The sequence below is a fragment of the Megascapheus bottae genome, chromosome 11, assembly GCF_031878675.1.
Source record: "Megascapheus bottae isolate mThoBot1 chromosome 11, mThoBot2.hap1, whole genome shotgun sequence".
Taxonomy (NCBI): Eukaryota; Metazoa; Chordata; class Mammalia; order Rodentia; family Geomyidae; genus Megascapheus; species Megascapheus bottae.
The window spans coordinates 59,631,047-59,652,911 of record NC_143519.1 but is presented as its reverse complement, the minus strand read 5'-3'; the positions used below and the strand labels follow the sequence as shown (position 1 = coordinate 59,652,911).

Genomic DNA, 21,865 nt, shown 5'->3' with positions numbered 1-21,865 from the left:
CATCGTAGTGAAACTTTAAAATCCTTTCTTCTTTATTAATATATAACACAATGCTGTTGTGTGTAATCAATCTACTGTGCAACAGCTGAGTGAAAAGTTACCTCTTATGTCATTACAATCTCTTGCTCATTGATCAACCTTTTTCCAAACCTTCCTCCTTCGGACTCACCCAAGTTTCTGGTATTCACTAGTCTAGGCTTACCTTCTTTGAAATCAATGCTTTGCTATTTCACATATTCCATACTTGCCATTTGGCTTATTTTTTTAACATATAACTTCTCCTTTTGTGTTGTTGACAAAGATAGTTGTTTGCAGGAGTAAACAATGCACTACCATGTAGAGGTGCCACACCATTTACGTTGGATGGACACTTAAGAGGTGGATTTCATCCCTTGGCTATTCACTGCTGAGCAGTGAGCTATTAACCAGGGGTGCATATGTCTCTGCCACATCATGATCTCTTTAAGTCGCATCAATACCCACTCGAGGTATGATTGGATCCCAGGATCATTGAAGTCTGATTTGTTTGAGAATTTTCACACAGTTTTCTAGAATGGCTATACTAATTGATATCCCCATCAATAGCATGTCACAGGCCATCTTTCTCCACAGGTTTACTAGCATGTGTTACCTCTTATCTATTCAATAACTGCCATGCTTGTTGGAATGTTGCAGTGCTATCACATTGTGGTTTCCACCTGCATTTTTCTGATGATGAGTGAGGTTCCATATTTTCTCTTATACTATGTTTTTTTTGTTTGTTTGTTTGTTTTTTACCAATCCTGGGGCTTGAGTTCAGTGCCAGGAACTGTCCTTGGGTTTTCTCAAGGCTAGTGCTCTACCACTTGTGCTACAGCACCACTTCTGGATTTTTCTGTGAATGTGATACCAAGGAATGGAACCAAGGGCTTCATGCATGCTAGGAAAGCACTCTACTACTAGGCCTTTCTTGCTTGTCTCATAAGAGTTGTGGAGCATTTATTATTTGACTTGTGTGGGGAAAGAGACCTTTAGTCCTGAGGCTATGTTTGGATAACTGATGCCCAGCTTACACAACAGTACTCTTATGGGATGAAGCTGCTGAGAATTCCAGGAACTTACTTCAAGTACATTCATTGATGTTCACACACTGAGTGATCACCCATCAAGCAATTCCTGTCACTGACTACTGAATGCAAACACATTATATATGCACCCATACACAGATACCAATTACATTTCATTAAGGAAAAACAGTGAGAATTACTACAGGAATTCACTGTATGTGAATACATATATACATACATCCCTAACCCAAAATTTTATGTACTTTCTTAGTAAGGAGCTTCAAGGAGCTTAAAATTCAGTTAGTCACTTACAGAGCCAAAAGTGGGATTTCCCTTATTTAAATATCAGGAAATCTATGTGAAAGAACATATATATTTTTAGACATGGCTTTCTTCTCCCTGAAAGACTACATATGGGGACACAATTCCCCTCATCATGTGATGGAGCCTATTTTCTGATCCTTGAATCCAGACAGCTTTTGTAATTCATTTTGTCTCAGCGAATGAATTAAAGGCCACCCATGCTCACTTGAAGACTTATTCTTAATGTAATTACATTCATTTGCTTGCTTTTTCTGAGTCCATTTCAATGGTCCCCAAGATCTAGCTGTCTGGGAGAAGAGACATAATAACAGAGAGGCAATCAGAAAAGCCAATTCAGATGAGCTAGTCTTCAGATGAGCAGCAACTGATCAGAGATGCCCAGATCAGCCCAGTGAAGTAGCCAGTCCTGTACCTAATCATTGGAACCACTCCATTAAGCCCCATCCAAATGTTCAAACCACTCTATCTTGAGATAAATAAATGGGTGCTCTTACTAATCAGTAGGACCTCCAGGGCTTTGCATAAACAAAAGCAAGTTGATACCATGCTTTTATGATTTTTCACCAGAAAGAATAAAATGGTACAACACTGCTTTGCCTGGGTCAACACTAAGCTCTTGAGTCTATAGAGTTCACTCTGTGCTGCACAAATATGCTTACCTGCATTGGATTCCTATAGAATGTATGTATCCCAGAGGATGGAAATGACATGGCGACAAGACGGTCTGGAAAGCAAAAGAATCCCTATTAGGAAAGTCAGTGCACATGGGAACAACAATAATAACAAAAATTATTTGTACATCTATCCAGGTTCTTTTCTCAGAGTACAAGAAGAGTTGATATGATAGTGACATAACCAAGATGATGCATTAAGATGAAGCAATAGAGGTCTAGGGAGGTGATTTTGTGGCAGAGCGCTTTTCCCAGTATCACCAAAGAAGCCAACATAGTAACAAATCAAAAACAAAAAGCACAAACCAATGTGCCTTAGACACAAAATATCGTAGTTTGGGAAAATCAAAGGGAATATTCTTACTTCAAAGGAAAATGTGGATTAAACATAAGTCAATCACATGACAAGTTTCAAAAAACAGTACTATAATTAAGAGAAGTCAATCAACAGTTAAGTTTCACAAACCAGTGATGTAAGTTAAATCTAGGTCAAATCCATCCTTGGCATATCGTCTCTTATTGCCAGACACCTGGGGAGAACAAAAATGATGAAGCTGTAAAACAGAAGTCAACCACAAAGAATTTCATATTGCTACCTAAAACTTTTACCAGGATGGGAAGCAAACATGTCCTGCCCACTTACCAGTCTTCTGATTAATTTTTCTAGATGTCTTTTCTGAGTTGCAAGGTGAAAGATCCTCATAAGTGTTATCAGCCTCAGAAGCCGAAAGAATACAATCATTCTAAAAATTTATAGATACATACTTTTAGTTCAGAAAGAGAAGAGTTCATCAATACATACGTTTAAATCTGTGTACATATGTCACATTGCTCTGCACCACCCCCATGGCCTCCACATTATGCTCTAGTGCTCTAACAGTCAGCTATACCCCTCATCCCAGAGGACACTGGGTAACATATGGACATACTTGGTGGTCACAACCAAATGGATGCAGGTGCTAATCACATCTAGGACTGCTGCTAAACACCCTACAATAAATATGAATCTAGGAAGAATGTTAGGATGTTTTTGTCCTCTCTTCCCTACCCAAGTAATAACTATCTTCTCAAAATGTCAGTAATGCTACGGTTGAGAAATTACTGTCTGGAGAAACAGTAACAAGTTCATTAAGATTAATAGACTATTTTGGTTTTCATCTTCCCCCAAATGAACTTTGATTGTTTGTACATTGGTGTTATTCCTCTTAGTAACAGAGGCTCCCTACAGCTAGTACATGCATATCAGGCAGGGAACAGGTTGCAATACTTCCCAACCATACTGGCTGGTGTTTCTCCTCCATTCAGAAACACAAAGGTGTGGACATATCCAACAAGATTCATTTGGCAGAACTGCTTCAACCATGGTTCACAGATCCCAGAGCTACCAATTCAGTGGTCTAGGGTGGAGCCTGAAGTGTTCTTTCTTTCTTATTTTCTTTCTTTCTTTCTTTCTTTCTTTCTTTCTTTCTTTCTTTCTTTCTTTCTTTCTTTCTTCTTTTCTTTCTTTTGTTCTTTCTTTGCTCTTTGTTTCTTTGTGAAAAGCACACTTTATTGGGAAGCAGACTGCTGCAGAGCACAGAAAACAGAAATTGCCAGATGCGCGACCTATAAGCCACATTTCCTAAGACAAAGGGGAATTTTTAGTAAAATCATCTGACCCATGGTTTCCACTGGACAGGCTCTAATAGCTTCCCAGTGGAGAGCCAGGAACACTCGCATCACTTTCCTGAGGCAGTTGTGGTTCCTAGAGATAGAGCCCCTCAGGTGTGCCTTCTTGTTTTTAATAAACAAGGTTTTCTTTAGATTTTTTGAAGTCTGCATTTGTTACTTTCACTCTGCGTTCCCTCAAGGCCATCAGCTCAGCTTCCGTACACATTGCCTTATTGTTGGCTCCAGAGAGATCATCTTTGCCCTGATCAAGTCATCTAGTCACGTTGTCTGCCAGGACAGTCATGCTTTTATGAATGTGGAAGGTGAGCTTATTTTTTTTTCTCATCTGGCAGGGGGAGCTCAATCTTTCTGTCAATGAAGCCTGGTCTGATCAGTGCTGGATCCAAAGTTTCTATCTGGTTTGGGGCCATGGTCACTTTCACATCCCCCCTTGAATCAAAGCGATTCAACTGGTTTAACAGCTCCAACATGGTTCTCTGAACTTCTCTCTCACCTCCTGTTTTTGAATCATACATTTTGGTCCCAATGACATCAATTTAATCAATAAACACAATGAATGGTGCATGTTCTTCCTCAACACGAAACAATTCCCATACAAGTTGGAGCCCGTTGCCTAGGTACTTTTGAATAAATTGTGAGCCCACCACTCTCAAGAACGTGGCCAATGATTGATTTGTACTGCTTTAGCCAACGGTTTTACCTGTGCCTGGTGGCCTATAGAGAATGATGGGTGTTTTATACCAATCTGTTCATAATATTCAGGATGAGTGAGAGGCAACTCCTCAGATTCCTTAATATTCTGGATTTGGTTGTCTAAGCTGCCCATAACTGCATATGTCTCCTGGGGAGCCTTCTCCACCTTCATCACTGTGACCAAGGGGTCCCTGTCATCCATCAGCACCCCTATCACCACATGCACCTTGTGGGTGAGGCAGGACTGAGCAGCCTGGTTCCAGCAGATTCTTGTCCAGAAAGGAAAGGATGCTGACACAGTGCTCAGAGCCCACAGATGTGGACACTGTGGCACGAATGTCATCAGTGTTCTTCCAAGATGCCTACTGACATCAGGGTCCCCCCCAGGTCATCCACCTTCCATCTTTCCTCCTCTTGCTTTGCTTCTAATAGCTTCATTTGTTCCTGATTTCTAAGAAATTCTTCTTCCATGAGAAGATAATCTTTAATTCTCTCTAACTTGAGTTATTTCAAGGAACACTGAGTGTGAGGTGTCACCAGTGGCAGTTTGCTGGCAGCATCTGGTCACTTCGTTTTCTCCTTCTTTTTCCCCACTCTAGTTGGTATAGGTGCTTCATATATCCTTTTCTTGTCCTTATCATCCTTCTTGCTACCCCTGGCCATGACCACGACTCTGACTCCGATCCATCTTGATTCAGCTGCTGTAGCTGCTACCTCAAGCGTTTCTTGCTAGCAAGGTCTCAAGTGGTGTTGAGGTTGCCCATTGAAGGACCATATGGATTGAGGTTACTTTCAAGATCCAAACCCTAGCCCAAGCAATGTTTACTTGGGGATCACACTGGACCTTTCAGAAACTTTGTTAAGAAAGAATCTATTTCTTTGACTTCTAAAGAATATTGCTAAAGGCCCCCTAACATCAGCCCTCCAATGTACATTGCTATTTTTCTATCTCATTTATGGAAAGGGATAGAGAAAGAGGTAGACACAGAGACACAGATACAGACAGACAGCCACACCCATACATATTTACTTACTAATCCCTTACTGCTTTAACTTTGCCTTAACATTCTTCATTTTACCAAATTGCCATTGCAAATATCCATTATCTGGGTTGCCATATACGTGATTTCCTGGTTTCCATTGGTTACTTTTTAGAGAATTATAACTAGAGCCACTGAAACTCCATACATGGTCAAGTCAATACACTTGCAATATTAGGAAAAGAAGGTTAGTTGATCATCAAGGGGAGAATTTCAAAATGATTTTCCACTTCCTATATCCAGTGGAAGTACTTTAGTGAAGATACCTGTAACTGGCCTTAAATGCTGTCTTTATTTAGTTCCCAAGGGTATGAAAATGTATCATTTTCCCTTCATTTGTTCTTCCATTTTTGTGTTACAGTCCCTTGAAATCAGGTCCTTACACTTGCTAAGTAGGCCTTTACCACTCAATCCATGTCATCATCCCTAATATTTTATTTTCAAAAAATATATCAGGTTCAGAACTTAAACAGAAATCAGTTCAATATCACAATTTAAGACAATAATAAGAAAAAGTACAAATTAAGGAACAAAATAAAGGAAAGTGTGACAGTTAAGTCATGGGTTTCCTACCTTTGGATATCTTTAAAATATGCAGCCTTAAGGTATATGCATGTGATGTTCATAAATAAAATAATGACAGTGATGGCAGCATCTGTAACATTAAGGAAATCTGAAAAATAATGCTTTTTCTGGAAGAGAAAATGAAAAAATGGTTATCTTCTCTGAGAGTTTAGAGGAAAATCTTTAGAGCAAAAAATTAATTGACTCAACTTCATTAAAATTGGTATTGTAATAGATTCTATAAAATGTATGGACTAGATTTGGCAAAGGGAAAATATAATATTAGTGGAAGGTATTCAAGTAGTACATTTGTATTTATTACAGATTGTATAATATGCATGGACTAGATTTGACAAAGGGAAAATATAATACTAGTGGAAGATATTCAAGTAGTAAATTTGTATTATTACATACTCGCATACAGGATGAAAATCAAAGCTTAATGCATAAGCCATCTACCCCAGCCATTGGACAAGAGGCACGCACTGCCTTCTCCCATGGAGTTGGAAGAAGACAAGCACAAGTGTACAGTTCTGTTGAGCAACAATTTCAGTACATCATACTATCCCCAGATAAATATGTGAGTAGTATATGAGATGGGTATGAACTGGGCTTCTGACCTCATAATCTGTCCTTGTACCCACAATGGAATCCCAAGGGGCTGCTGTGTCCTTAAAAGGACAAAGACAGACATCCATCTACCAGACTCCTTTCCACCACTGACTCCTGCATAGGTGCGCACTAGTCCTCCAGGGAAAGCATCTTCACACTCTGAGGCAGTCTGTCAGGATCAGACTAACCTGGCAGTGAATAACTCTGCTTAGCTCAAGAGAAAAAGGAGAACAAGTCATCAGGAAAGAACATACACTGCCTTCTGAAATGACCTGGAGAAAGGGAGGCTAGGAAACCCAGTGCCTGACTCCCCCAGCAGCCCATCCCCAAGGCTTGCCTCACCCATCCTACTTTTCAGAAACCAGCAAGCAGGAGAGGGAAGGAATCTATTTCTTTCTTGCTACATCTCACTAATGAGATAAGCAATCTCCACATCACCTGCAGATGCTTTCATTGAAACTTTTCCTTTCAATGAACTTGGGACTATTTACAGTGCAGTATCTAGTATTTCACATACTATCAAATGTTACTTGAAATTCCAGTCAGAATCAAAGTATTGATCTATAGACCTCAAGTATATACTTCTCCTTCTATTTTTTAACAGTCATGGGGCTTGAACTCTGGGACTGGGTACTGTCCCTGAGCTATTTAGCTCAAAGATACCATGCAACACTTGAGCCAGAGAAACACTTCTGATTTTCTAGTAGTTAGCTGGAGATAGGAATCTCACAGACTTTAGCACCTGGGCTGGCTTGGAACTGTGATTCACAGATCTCAGTTTCCTGAGTAGCTAGGATTACAGGCATGAGACACTAGGCCCAGATTCTTCTTCTTCTTCTTCTTTTTTCTCAAGTCCTGGTGCTTCAACTTAGGGCCTGAACACTGTCCTTGGACTTTCTCAAGGTTAGAGCTTTACTACTTGTGCCACAGCACCACATCTGGCTTTTTCTCTATGTGGTACCGAGGAATTGAACTTGGGTCTTTCTGCATGGTTGGCAGGCATTCCACCATGAGGACAGACTCCTGGCACTCATACTTCTCCTTCTTAACGTACACATTGACATATTAATTGCCTAGCCCCTTTTGGTAAATCCCTTTAAGCTCTATCTGTTCAAAGACTTTTCTCAACTACACCATGAGAGTGTCTCAAGCAATATAAAACTAATTAAAGCTACTCAGTGAAAATCTGGGTTTGGGCCTTGGCTTCAAGAATGCTTTTCAAGAGGCACACATTTGTTTGGATTGATCTTCTAATTAATTTAGTATCCTGAAAAAAATTTGGCTGGGAGTTTGTCCTAGTAGAATGTTTGCTATCATGCACCAAGACCCTGGTGCAATTCCTTGGCACCACATATATAGAAAAACACTGGGAGTGGTGCTGTGGCTCAAGTGGTAGTTTTTTAGCCTTGAGAAATGTCCAAGGACAGTGCTCAGGCCCTGAGTTCAAGCACCAGGACTGGCAAATAAATGTTATTTAGTGTAAAAGCAAGGAGATAAATGGGCATTTCAAGCACACAGTTAAGGGAAACAGTGAACCTAAGCTGCTTGGTGGAAGAGCCAGTCTCTGTAGGGTTCTTCGGATTTAGGCTTCAGAGAGAATAAAACTTACCCTTTCACGAATACTTGTAGAACAACATCCAAAAGGAAAAATATAGCAATCACAAGGGAAATTGTTCTGTACTCTAATGGAATGTGTAGTTTGCTGGTCATAAGTATAATATCTGTGACCATTAGAACAAGATCAACAAAAATCAGTAGTGTTCTCAAAATCCTAAAATAAATAAAGACAATGAGAGTTTGTCACCACAGATCAACAATTACTTAAACTATATGTCAGACGCTAAAATGTCATTTTTAAGATTACAGTGACCCGTGGTATGAAGAATTAGTGTATTATTATCTAAAAACATTGTTCAGTTTTTTATCCAAAAGGAGCACTGAATAGTGAACAACATTCCCTCCCAAACAATATACTGGAGGGTATGTAGAAACCACACAATAACTGCAAGCTAGAACAAAAATGGAAATGAAATGACCAGTCTGTCAGTATAATCTCTTTAAATATTGATAAATTCTGAAGATGAATCTATCAGTTTCTCTTAGCACATAAAAAGTCATCAATCTGAATCTTTCTCAGACTGTAATAGTTAAAGCTCAGTGAAGGCATAAATGACCTAAGCGCTTGAAGGACCACCTGCCTGTGTGCGGTGGTTCATAGCTATGATATTAGCTATTCATGAGACTGAGGAGGATACCAGGTCAAGGCCAGCCCCAGCAAAGAAATTCCACAAACCCACTTCAACAAGACAAGCTAGGTGTGATGATGTGAGCCTCTTGTCCCAGCCAGGTCAATAAGGCAACTTCAGTCTTCCTACTGAAGTCCAGGTCAGTCAGAGCAAAAAGCCAAACCTTATCTCAGAAATAAGAAAGTAGGAAGGGCTAGAAGTCTAGTTCAGTCAGTAAAATGCTTGTCCAGGAAGCATGAGGCCCTAAAACGACTAATGCCCACTTGGATCCTAAGATTTTTATTGAGGATTTTAACATGGATATGATTATTTATTTGGGGGTACTCCTTTTGCAGCTATGGACACATGAAAAAGAATTCAATTCCGTACATATTTATGGAATTGAACTCCAAGGTCTTTGAAGTCTTTCTGTCACATATTTTAAACAAACTATCCATTGGTTGATTGTATCGTTTATGTCGTTATGACAATGAATTAAGAAGATTTCAGTCTTTTAGAACTGAAACTCAAATGAAAATACTATTAATTTTTATGTACTCTAAGGCACAGTATAAAATTATTCTCCTATGTAGAGTGGAATGGAGGAATCACATAAATAAGGGAGTTATTAGAATACAACCTATACTTCCAAAAGTTTAACACTTCATTGTTATTCTTTCCTTTATTTTTACTTTCCTTCTTTCCTCACTCCCTCCATACTTTTCCCTGTTTTCTTCTTTCCTACTTTCCTTCCTTCCTTGCTTCCCTCCTTGCTTCCTTGCACTCCCTCTCCCTCTCCCACACCCTCCCCCTCGCAATCTCCCTCTCCCTCTCCCTCACACCCCTCCTCTCATTCTTCCAGTATTTCTGTCTTTCCTTCTTCCTTTTCCATTCCTGAGCCTTGTACTCTAGGTGCTGTCCCTGAGCTGCTTTTGCTCAAGACTAGCAAACTCACTTGAGCCAAAATGCCACTTCTGGCGTTTTCTGGGTCATTTATTCAAGATAAGAATCTCAATAACTTTCCTGTCCAAGCTGGCTTCAAGTGGTAATCCTCAGCTTTCAGCCTGGATTACAGATGTGGGTCACCAGCACTCAACTTATATTTACTGTCATAAGTAGAAAAACACATAGCCATATGTCATTACACAAACTTGGTTAAATGGCATTTTTTTTCTGAGTTAAAACATCAGCTTAAGACAATTTTCCAAGATCAACTGTTTTACAGTATGAAGGCACACACGTGTTATTTTTCAACATCTTAACAGTAGAAACTCTTGTTCTTCAGTTTGGAATTTCTTAGATACTTTTCACTTCTGAGAGAGAGAGAGAGAGAGAGAGAGAGAGAGAGAGAGAGAGAGAGAGAGAGAGAGAGAGAGAGAGAGAGAGAGAGAGAGAGAGACAGAGAGAGACAGAGAGAGACAGAGAGAGAGACAGAGAGAGAGAGAGACAGAGAGAGAGAGAGAGAGAGAGAGAGAGACTGAGGGAGGGACAGAGGGAGGGAGGGAGAGAGAGAGAAAGAGAGAGAGAGGGGGGAAGAACAAGAAGGAAGAGGAGGAGGAGGAGGAGGAGGAGGAGGAGGAGGAGGAGGATAAATGCTGGTGTTGTATCCTCTAGATGGAGATAATGGAGTACCTGCAGAGTAGTTTCTTACCCTGCTGGGGCTTCCATCAAAACACTGAATTGGCTTTGGCCACTACAATAGATTAGGAATAACAATAATTCTTGATATTTCTTCTTAAGATGGCTAAGGTTTTAGAAAGGTACCTGCAGATATTATATCCAATGCATCTTAGAAAAATATCAAAAATCCTGTATTGTCATCAATACTTCAAATAAAATTCTCTAATCTAAATCACTTTCCTTTCTGTGGCTATTCTTTTATGTGTGTCTGTACCTACATTCATGTTAATATCTATAAGTATGCCTAGGTGAGTGGTGCATATATGTTCAGAACATACCCTTCATTGTTGTTAAGTTCATCACGTTTTGTTGTGATATAAGACAAGATATGGCTACAGGATGAAAACAAAGCACATTGTCAGGTATCTTCTAGACTTGATTACATATCCCCCCATATTTCTCCTATAACCATCAACCAACCGTTCAAAAATGTTTTGTTCTACTTCTATGTATTTCAATATACTCTGTAGTTTATCTTGCTGTCTATTTCTGCTACTGGAATTCCATCATGGGATGGTAGCATGCAGTAATACAATCATTTCTTTTTTTCCATATATTTTTATTGTAATTAACAGAACAGTTACATTATATTCACCAGGTAGAAGGTGCATTACTTCACATACTTTGATACCCTATCTCATGTCTTGATCCCCATTTCCCTCCCCTCATCCCTGCCCATTATCTTGTTTCCCCCCTTCCCTATCTGAATTCAAATAACCAAATATACATATAAACAATATATCAGATAGCAAGGTGAAATACTGTAACAATATGAGAAAACCAAGGGACATCAAAAGCGATGAGAGGTAACAGTACATTAAGAACAACAATCACTCATTATATGGCTTTTGTTTCTATATCCTGGAGATCCTTTCCTTTAGTATCATATTATATGGGCTTATGTATCTAGGTTTTGTTCTATTGTATATCTCTGGTAGGAGAGCTCAAGGTTTCTACTGATTATGACAAATGTGGGAAACCATAGAGCCTATGTTCCTTTGAGTCTGACTTACTCCAATTAATATGATTTTTTCTAAGTGTTTCCATTTCCTTCCAAATGGGGTGATGTTGTTCTTCCTGACAGCAACCTAGAATTCCATTGTGTATAAATACCACATCTTGTTGATCCACTCATCAACTGAAGGACATCTGGTTTTCCATATCTTTGCTATGGTAAATAGTGCTGCAATGAACATAGTTGTGCTAGTGGCTTTAGTATTTCCTTGTTTCTGGACAATTGGGTTGATGCCAAGTTGTGGAATTGCTGGATCATAGTGGAGCTCTAAGTCTAGATAAGTAGGACTGTGTTAAAATGCAGAGCTTCTGTATGGCAAAGGACATAAGTAGAAAATTTACTAGACAACCTACAGAGTGGGAGAAGATCTTCACTAACCATACAACAGGTAAAGGCCTCATATCTAAAATATATCAACAGCTCAAAAAATTGAATCACTCCAAAACTAATCTCCAAAGAAACAACCATCCATTTAAAAGATGGGTCAAAGACTTATTAGAGTCTTCTCCGATGAAGAAATAAGAATGGCCTATGGACACATGGGGAAATGCTCGACATCTCTGCCATAAGAGAAATCATCTCTTAAGATTCGACCTCACTGCAGTTAGAATTGCCACGATCAGGAAATCTAATAACAACATATGGAACCAACATAGATGTCCCTCAGTTGATGAATGGATCAACAAGATGTGGTATTTGTACACGATGGAATTCTATGCTGCTGTCAGAAAAACGTCATCGCCCCATTTGTTAGGAAATGGAAAGACTTAGAAAAAATCATTTTAAGGGAAGTAAGGCAGACTCAAAAGCACAGAGGCTCAATGGTTTCCCTCATTTGTCATAATCAGTAGAAACCTTGGGCTCTCCTAGCAGAGATTTGCAATAGAGCAAAACCTTGATACATAAGGCCATAGAGTATGAAGCTAATTGAAAGGACCTCTAGGATATAAAAACAAAAGCCATATAATAAATGATTGTTGTCCTAAGGTACTAAGTTAGCTCTCAGATCTCTTGCTATCACTTGGTTATCTCATATTGTTACATTATCTCACTCTGTTATGTTGGATATATTTGTATTTGGTTATTTGAAATTGGATAGGTTAAGGGGGGAAAACAAGATGGGGGGTGGGGGGCAGGGTAATGGGGACTAAGACATTTGAAAGGGTATCAATGTATGTGAATTAATGCACCTTCTATCTGGCAAATATCATGTAACCCTTTTATTAATTACAATAAAAAATATCAAAAAATAAATAAATTAAAACAAACAAACAAACAAACAGACTTCAAGCATCAGTAAGGAATACAGAGTCATGGGGCATAATGCCATAAAAGCAATGTGCATGCATGCATATACACAAGCACTCAACACACACCCATTATAATTTCTTTGAGAATGTGATTTCAATAGAATAACCAGTCACAAAACTATAATCAACAATTTTTCTTGACATAGCTGTTGTTCACATAATTGTCCACATTATTCATACTAGAGAATGAAATTATACATAGTCAAGTACCATGTAAATTCATTTGACTTGCTTTTTGCACTCACATTTACTTCAGTTTATCTAAGCACCATTTTATATGATGTGTATGGAAAATGATATTTCCTGTTTTTTTCATAGACATGAGACTCTAAAAAAAGCAAAGTTTTATGCTATATTGATGAATATTTCTTTCCAGGGGAACCAAACCAATGTTTAATGTCCTCTTGTTTAAATCATTTGAAAGCTAACATACTTCGTAGGAACTTATGCCCTTGCTCTACCTCTAAAATTCTGCTTGCATGTTCCCTCTTGTCACTCCTTGCTGTGCTAATGCTTCCTGTCTGACCTGCCTATCTGATAGAGAAAAGGAACTGCAGGTTAGAAGCAGAACTCTCATTGAATGGGGCAGTCAGAGGAGGAGAATTCTTTGGTATTAAGTGTTGATCCTGGGTTTGTTTGCTCCTTTCTTTCTTAGGGCCTTCTCACTTCAGTGGCTTGTGACTTCCATATATCCATTGTGGCAATCTTACTAAGCATTGTGTTTGCTAGTAGTTGATTTCACAACAGACCATAAGCACTTATCCGTTGTCCTCTTCAGTTGTTTTCCATTTATTTTTGTTGTATGGGAACTCAGTCAGAGAAAAACAGAGAAGCCAGATTTTGAGAGGCAGAATTGGGAGTCTTCATTGGAGAGCCAGTGACTCTAGGAAGACTTCTGTCTCAAAGACCTGCAACCCAGCACACAGCTTGCACAAAGCTTTTAAAGACAAAAACCACATGATTTGGGTGAGGAGCAGTCATTCTCTGGAGCCAATCTTCCCTAAAGCCAAACAGCATGAGATCTCCATATTCTCTGAAGACAAGCTCTCCTAAAAATGGCTTGTTTCACTTTGAAGGTTTTGTAGCTGGATGAAAAGCTCTTATCACCCAGCTAGGTGCCAGGATGGATGAGAGAACACGGTGATGATGTGGAGACCCAGTCTCTTTATTTAATTTTGACATCTGAAAATATTTGCATGCAGGTATTTATGAGCTGTTATGTTATTCTTACATATTCCAAAATGATTTAACACAAATGACAAGTCAACTCAACAATGGTCATATCCAGTTGAGGAAGTCACAATGGCTGCTAACAAGCTGTTTTCACCATGAACAAATTCAACACATACATGGAAAAAGAATCTGGAAGTAATTATGGAAGAAATCGTACGTCTGTCCATAGTGTATTGTCCACAGTAGTGTACCCATGGCCTTGAGCATGTTTGGTATGTGCACTGCCACTTGATATCCATCTGTAGCTCCTCCTCCCCACCACTGTTTTTCTTGGGTACTGAGATGGCAATTCAGGGGCCTGTAATAGACATGCTCTCAAGATAGAGTCACTATTTCATACGTGCTTGATTCTTCAATGATCCCCTTTGTGCTTTCCCCATAATTTAATCTTGAGCATCCTGCTGTCTGACATCTAAAATAGTTTCTACTCTTATGCCTGAGGCCAGGGGAAACAATTTTGAAGGAAACTCAGGGTAGGCATGTGTCAGCATACAAATCCAATTCTTCAGCAAAATGGTGCCTGGAAGCATGGTGCCTGATTTAATGCATCAGCCATGAGGTAGAAGGTAGGATATCTGCAATGCCCTAGGGAAGAATTTATAGTGGAAGAATACAGACACATGGGCACACACAGAAATACCTCAGGACTCTAGCCTTTCCCATGCTGGCCCTGCATGCACCACATCATCTCCTCTCTATGTCTTGCTGGTGTGTAACTCCTGACTCTGAGCCCTCTGTTCATCTGTCTCTGTTTTTGACGTGGTGCCACACCCAAGGAAACTCTACACCTTCTGGCTAGTCTCTTCCCCCTCTGAAGATGTATGAATCAGAATTTGACAGTCAGCTGGAGAGAGCTGGAGCACACTGGGATGCCTTCCATCCACTTCCTCATTCCCTCTTTGACCTCAAGAATCATATGTCCTTGTAGACTCCCTCTGTGTCTTTACTGGATTCCCTGCACATCCTCACCACACTCATTTCCTTTAGCCTCACCCTGTATGGTCATATGTTCATTGCTTTTGAGCTAATGTGATTCTGTGCTAGGAAAACCTAGACGTATACTAATGATTACAAATGAGGCACACCTTGGGTCTGGCTTACTTCACTCAATATGATTTTTTCCAAGTCTTTCCATTGCCTTAAAAAACGGGGTGATGTCATTCTTTCTGATGGCAGCAGAGAATTCCATTGTGTATATATATACCACAATATCTTGATCCAGTCTTCAACTGAGGGACATCTGGATTGGTTCCATATCTTATGTATGGTAAGTAATGCTGCAATGAACATGGTGGTGGTACTAGGTTTAATATGTCCTTTTTATGGACATTTGGGAAAATGCCCACGAGTGGGATTGCTAGGTGATAATGGAACTGAACATTAAGTTTTTTGAGGAATTGCCACACTGTTTTCCAGAGTGGTTGAACAAGTTTGCATTCCCACTCACAATGCAGTAGACATCACTTCTGGCCACATCCCTACTGGCAAAGGTTGCTATTTGATTTCTTGATAATGGCCTTTCTAACTGGAGTGTGGAGGAATCTCAATTGTTTGGATTTACATTTCCTTCTTTTTTTCTTTTTTGCTACTCCTGGGCTTGAGCTCGGGGCAGAGAACTGTCCTTTGGAATCTCTCAAGTCTAGCGCTCTACTACTTGGGCCTCAGCACCACTTCCGGCTTTTTTTTTTCTATGTATGTGGTACCGAGGAATCAAACCAAGGTCTTCATGCATGCCAGGCAAACACTCTACCACTAGGCCAATCTCCTGAGCCCTACATTTCTTTTTTGATAAGAGATATTGAGCATTTCTTCATGTGTCTATTGGCCATTTTATTCATATATTTTTATTGTAATCAATAGAAGGGTTACATGATATTTGCCAGATAGATGGTGCCTTAATTCCCATACATTGATACCCCTTTCACACGTCTTGGTCCCCATTTCCCTCCCCCCATCCCCACCCCTCATCTTGTTTTCCCCCGTTTCCTGTCCAATTTCAAATAACCAAATATAAATATATCTGATATATCAGGTAACAAAGTGAGATACTGTAACACTATGAGATAACCAAGGGACAGCAAAAGAGATGAGAGATAACATAGTACCTTAAGAACAATAATTATTCATTATATGGCTTATGTTTCTATATCCTAGAGATCTTTTCATTTAGCGTCCTACTCTATGACCTTTTGTATCAAGGTTTTGCTCTATTGCAAATCTCTGCTAGGAGAGCCCAAGGTTTTTACTGATGGCCATTCTTATTTCCTCTTCAGAAAAGTTTCTCTTTAAGTCTTTAACCCACCTGTAAATGGAATCGTTTTTTCTTTTGAGGATTTGTTTTTAAGAGAATCAATATTTTGAGCCATTAGTATATTTTTGATATGAGGTCCTTGTCTATTGGATGGCTAGTGAAGTTCTCCCATTCTCTGGGCTTTTTATTTGACTTCTAGCTATATGCTTTGCATATATAACCAACCCAGTTACTGCAGTCCCATTTGTCCAAACATTCTTTATTATGTTGTATTTCTGGGCCTTTATTAACCTGTGCTAAGGAGCCCTAGTGTGTCTCTCATTTATTCCTGTAAAGTTTCCAGGGTGTCGGCCTTTACCTCAAGGTCTTTGATCCATTTGGAATTAATTCTGGTGCAGGGTGATACATAAAGATCCAATTTTGGCTTTGTACAGGTGCTTAATCAATTCTGCCAGCACCATTTGTTGAACAGGCTATCTTTCTTCCATTCATATTTTTGCTCCCTTATCACAGATTAGGGGCCATGTGTATGTGCGTTAATTTCTGGGTCTTCAGTCCTAGTCCATTGGTCCTCTGGCCAGTTCTGGTACCAATACCATGTTGTTTTGATTACTATAGCTGTGTAATGGAGTCTGAAGTTTGGTATTGATATTCCCCTAGCACCAAACATTCAGTCTCAGCTCTGTGTACTTTCATGCTGCAGGAAAAGAAATAAAATGTAAGCTAATAGAATGTAAGAGAAGGGTTGCCTCCTTTCCTTGAAAATCTGTTCAGGGCACTTTCCCCAATCCTCTTTGCAGGTCCTGGAGACTGCTACCCACCTAGGAAAAGAGAAAGGTCATGTGGTAGGTATTCTTGTGACCAACATTCTTCTTCCCATCTTTCTCCTTCACCAACCAAGGTGTTCAAAAGTCATGGTAAAGAAAACAGGAAGGAGATTAGGAATGTAAAGAAACGGAGGGAAGTTAATAAAGGAAGCCTTGGGAAAGGAAGCAAGGAAGAAAGGATTTGGGAAGTAAGAATTGGCTTAAAAGGTTGTTTCCAAGGAGAGAAAGGAGGAAATGAAGACTACTGGGTTGAGGAAGGAGCAGCTGGTATGAGTATGTCCTGGTTTGAGAAGGTAGAGCTTATTAGTAAAGTTAGTGAAGATGGTATGCAAGAAGAGGGAAAAGGGAGTTCCCACACACCCCTCCACAGAACTACTGCTGCCACAAGTTTCCCCCCGAGGAAGCTGGGGAGAACTGGTCAGGTAAGAGGGGATGTTACATCCCATACAGAGTCAGTTAGTGCTTCCCATTTCAAAATTAACCAGAGTCCAGATATCAAAAGTACAGACTTCATGAGCATGCCTATCTAATACTCATTCCTATCTGTCTTTTAACTGGGAAGGAACACATATCTACTACCTATTAGTTCTATTTATACTGAGTCTACCATCCATATTCTTTACTCCAGAACATGACCAAGGCCTCCCACCGGGCCCATACCATTCTAATCCAGTCACAGATTCTGACTGGTTATTCTTAACAAGTCCACTATGCTGTCCTCTAGCCAGTGGCCACATGTCAGTCAGGAGTAGTTAGGGACATGATCTACCAAGGCAGGACCACCTACAACATAGGAGACAGGAACCAGCCAAGACATTCAATTCTTTCTTTTCTAGCCTGAATCGATGACTCTCCTTTCTTCTGCCATTTATGAGTGCGCTAATTATGCTTGGTCTTTTTTTTTTCTAACTGTATGGCTCCTGCCTTGTCCTTTCGATTTCATCCAGCGACAAATAGGGGCGTTCACCACAGAGGAACTGTTACTGTGGCCTTCTCTGGATGGGATTACATTTCTGCCTTCTACCCCTGAGGTGGATGCCCCTTGTTGGCGGGAAGTACACAGAGAGAGTCTGTGCTCCTCTATAATGACCAAAAGGCTGGAATGTTAGGTTGTCCTGGAAAATGGCCCCTTGCCTGAGTCGTCTTTCCTTGACAAACTGCACCAAGACTCCTTCCCCTTAGTTCTCTCTCCCAGCAAAACTGCACTTGGCCCTCCCTAGAAATCCTGTTACTCAAGTTAAGTTTTGGGGACTAGATTGCCTTCTTAAGTTGGTGATGGCATTGAGAGTGTCTCCAAACCTCCAGAAAGCCACAACTGAGTTAATGATCAGACAGCCCATTGGCCTGATCAGGGTTTATGCTCTCTCAACCACATATGTCCTAGTACTTTGTCTTCCTTTTGTAGAAATCATAAATAGTTCATGTCAGTTTCTGGAAAATTGACGGGGTCAATTTATCTCATTTTCTCAATGAGGTCATGCCAAATGGCTGTATGTCTTTCCTCTCTCTCTTTAGTAGACATAATGGGTTGGGTAGCTCTGCCTAGTCTGTTGGAGTCTCATAGAAGGAAATTTTGCCTAAAAATCATAACAATTGGGTATCTGAGATGAAGTGGAAAACCAAATAGCCAGCAAGAATGTAGCAAGCAGTAGACACTGAGGGGTTGGGATGGGGAAGGGTACAAGGAAAGAAATGCATCTTTTCCTGGCTAAAATGTTATTATTGCTTAAGAAAATACTCTGGGGTCGGTAGAGTGGCCTGGTGGTAGAGTATTTGCCTAGAATACAGATAGGCTGCATTCAGTCCCTCTGTAGCACATACACAAAAAAAGCCAGAAGTGGTACTGTAGCTCAATGGCAGAGCAGTAGACATGAGCAAGAAGTGTCCAAGGATAGTGCCCAGATCTAGAGTTCAAGCTCCAGGACTTTCAAAAAGAACAAAAACTATAAAGTACTCGGTCATGGGTCCCAATTAATTCCTGAGTTGCCACTCTGGTCCATAATTGTTTAAACATTTCAGGCTGCCCTGCAGTTACCTGACATTGTCGCTAGATGGTGATATGCTCATGAACTATTGTGCATGCTCCTTCCAGCCTGCTCAAGGACTCAAAAAACTGTGTGTGTGTGTGTGTGTGTGTGTGTGTGTGTGTGTGTGTGTGTGCGCGCGCGCGCGCGCATGTATTCGTGGTGGAGGGGTTGAACTCACAGTGTAGGCATGCCCCAACTTTAGCTACAGCTAACAGATTATTTCTTTGGGGTGTGGGCAAGGGAGATAATTAATTGGAAATAACAGTCTTGTAATCCTCTTGCCAGGATGGGCTTCATACAATAATCCTAAATTTCAGCTTCCTGAGTAACTAGAGTTACAGGTGTGAGTCACTAGCAACCACTGAACTATGGGTTTATAGATGTAAAGGTGAGGCAGGGGTGGGGCGGGTGGGAGGGCTGTTGTGTGACATCCTATAAGAATTCTTGTCTACCGTGCCAAAGGGTGGGGGTTAAACATTAGGAATACAAGTGGTTTAGAGGCATAAGCTGGGACTCACAGGAGCAGCCTGCAGCCAGCTAGTAAGCAAAGGAAGGAACCTGAAGAACTGTATGTGAGCCCTGACCATCAAGAGCAGAAGAACAGGAACAACAGGGCTGGGGAGGCCATGTACTGCTGGGGAGCCTGGGTGGGCATCAAAGCTACGTAGTGTGGAAGATGAACAGACTGTGATCATAGCTAGTTACCTGATGGATGGACTGATTCTTCATCAATGGACAGGGCCATCGAGGTCACAGAGGAGGGGATGCCTTGGGGCAACAACAGGAAGATCCTGGGAGTTCCCAAGCAAGACAGTGAGAGAAGAAAACTCTGCTTTGGGGAAATGAACCTAGCCTTGAACCAGTATCTTCTAAGCCTGATTTGGGGAAGGGAAAGCATGATGGATCTCATCTTAGTAAAGTGGACAACTTGACTCATACACTGTCGGGCACTTTCCAGAGCTACCGTAAACCCTCTGCAGTGCAGTTGTTTCTGGGAAGCATCTGCCTGGGACTCCATCTCCGCCTGTCCTCACCCTGCAGACAGAGGAGTCAGGTAAGTGAGAGTGAGCTGCCCAGCATGGGCCAGCATGACTAGTCTGACCCCTCTTCACACCTCGTGCTCACACTTCCTTTCCTCAGCAGGGCCTCGACACACTGAGCAAGGCTACAAACATGGCTACTCAAAAGACAGCCCACAGAATGGGAGAAAATGTTTACCCATTATACACCGAATGAGGACCTAATATCAAGAATACACAATGAGCTCAAGAATCTAAACCCCCTTCAAACCAACTCAAGAAATGGACAAATGTGATGCACATATAACACTGGTCAATAAACACACGAGTAAATGCTAAACATCTCTAGTCATAAAGGAAATGAAAATCAATCCAACACTGACATTGCATTTCACTCCAGTAAGATTGGCCAAATTCACGAATATGAGTAGCAACGAATACAAAACAAATGAAGGGAAATGGAACCTTACTAAACTGTTGGTTATTATTATTAAATTATTACATCATATTGTCAATAAATGTTATTAATAATAGATGTAAATAATTTATTGTTAGCATTAAACCATCTTTAAATTTACAACATGTATTAAGCACCATAACAGAGGTAAAGAAAGTTTTGGTAGTTCCTAAATGTTCACTTCCAATGTGTGTAAAGAAGCCTGTGACATTTGGGTAAATGCCAAGGAGTGGAATTGCTTCCTCACAGGAGAGCTCTATGTTTCATACAAAAACCACTAACTCCATAATGTTCATTGAAGCACTATTTACCATAGCAAAGATTTGGAACCAATCCAGATGTCCCTCAGAATTTGATTGGATCAACAAGACATGGTATTTATACACAATGGAATTCTCTGCTGCTATCAGAAGAATGATATGGTCCCATTTGTAAGGACATGGAACAACTAGGGAAAAATCATACTAAGTGAAGTAAGCCAGACCCAAAGGAAAATAGCCTCAATGGTTCCCCTCCTTTGTAATAATTAGTACACATCTAGTACTCTCCTAGCAGAGACTAACAATATTGCAAAACCTAGATACATAATGTCATCTAGAATGAGGTGAAATGAAAGGATCTCCAGGATATGGAAACAAGAGCTTTATCTTGTGTGATTGTTTTTTTCTTACTGTATCATGTTATTTCTCTTTTATTGCTCTTTGGTTAATCTCATATTGTTACTGTATCTGATTTTGTTACCTGGAATATTGTATATACATCTATTTGATTATTTGAAATAGGAAAGAGAAGGGGGGAAAAGAAGATGATTTGGAAGGGTGGGGAGGGAAATGGAGACAAAACATGAGAAGGCATATCAATATGAGAAGTCATGTGCCTACTATCTGGCAAATGTAACTGTAACTCCTCCATACATTACAATAAAAATATAAAAAAAGAAGCCTATGACAAAGAAAAGAACCACTAGTTATTTCTTTCTGGCCTGTGTCCCTCCCTCACTCCCACTCTTCCTTCCTTTACTTCTGTCTTTCTTCATTTACTAGTTTAATTACTTGTTAACTGTTTCGCCTTCCAAATAGTAAATAAAAAAGAAACAAAGTAGAAGAGGGAAGGGGGAATGAAGTGTCCAAGGCAGTTTTGTTCGTGTCTTTGAACTTGCGACACATGATGAGTAAATGTTTTTGCAAGAAGAGAGCAGAG

General features: G+C 40.2%; 1 long non-coding RNA gene and 1 pseudogene across 1 annotated transcript in view; one reads left to right on the top strand and one right to left on the bottom strand.

Annotated features, from left to right (window-relative positions):
• The window catches only part of LOC150057208 (uncharacterized), a 40,779-nt gene extending 20,728 nt beyond the window's left edge, over positions 1 to 20,051 (top strand). Inside the window, exon 3 of the long non-coding RNA XR_016537153.1 lies at positions 19,929 to 20,051. This is a non-coding gene — a long non-coding RNA (uncharacterized LOC150057208). The remainder of the gene's footprint in view (positions 1 to 19,928) is intronic.
• Positions 3,786 to 5,093, bottom strand: LOC150057209 (26S proteasome regulatory subunit 4 pseudogene; annotated as a pseudogene).
• Positions 20,052 to 21,865: the final 1,814 nt, after the last annotated feature.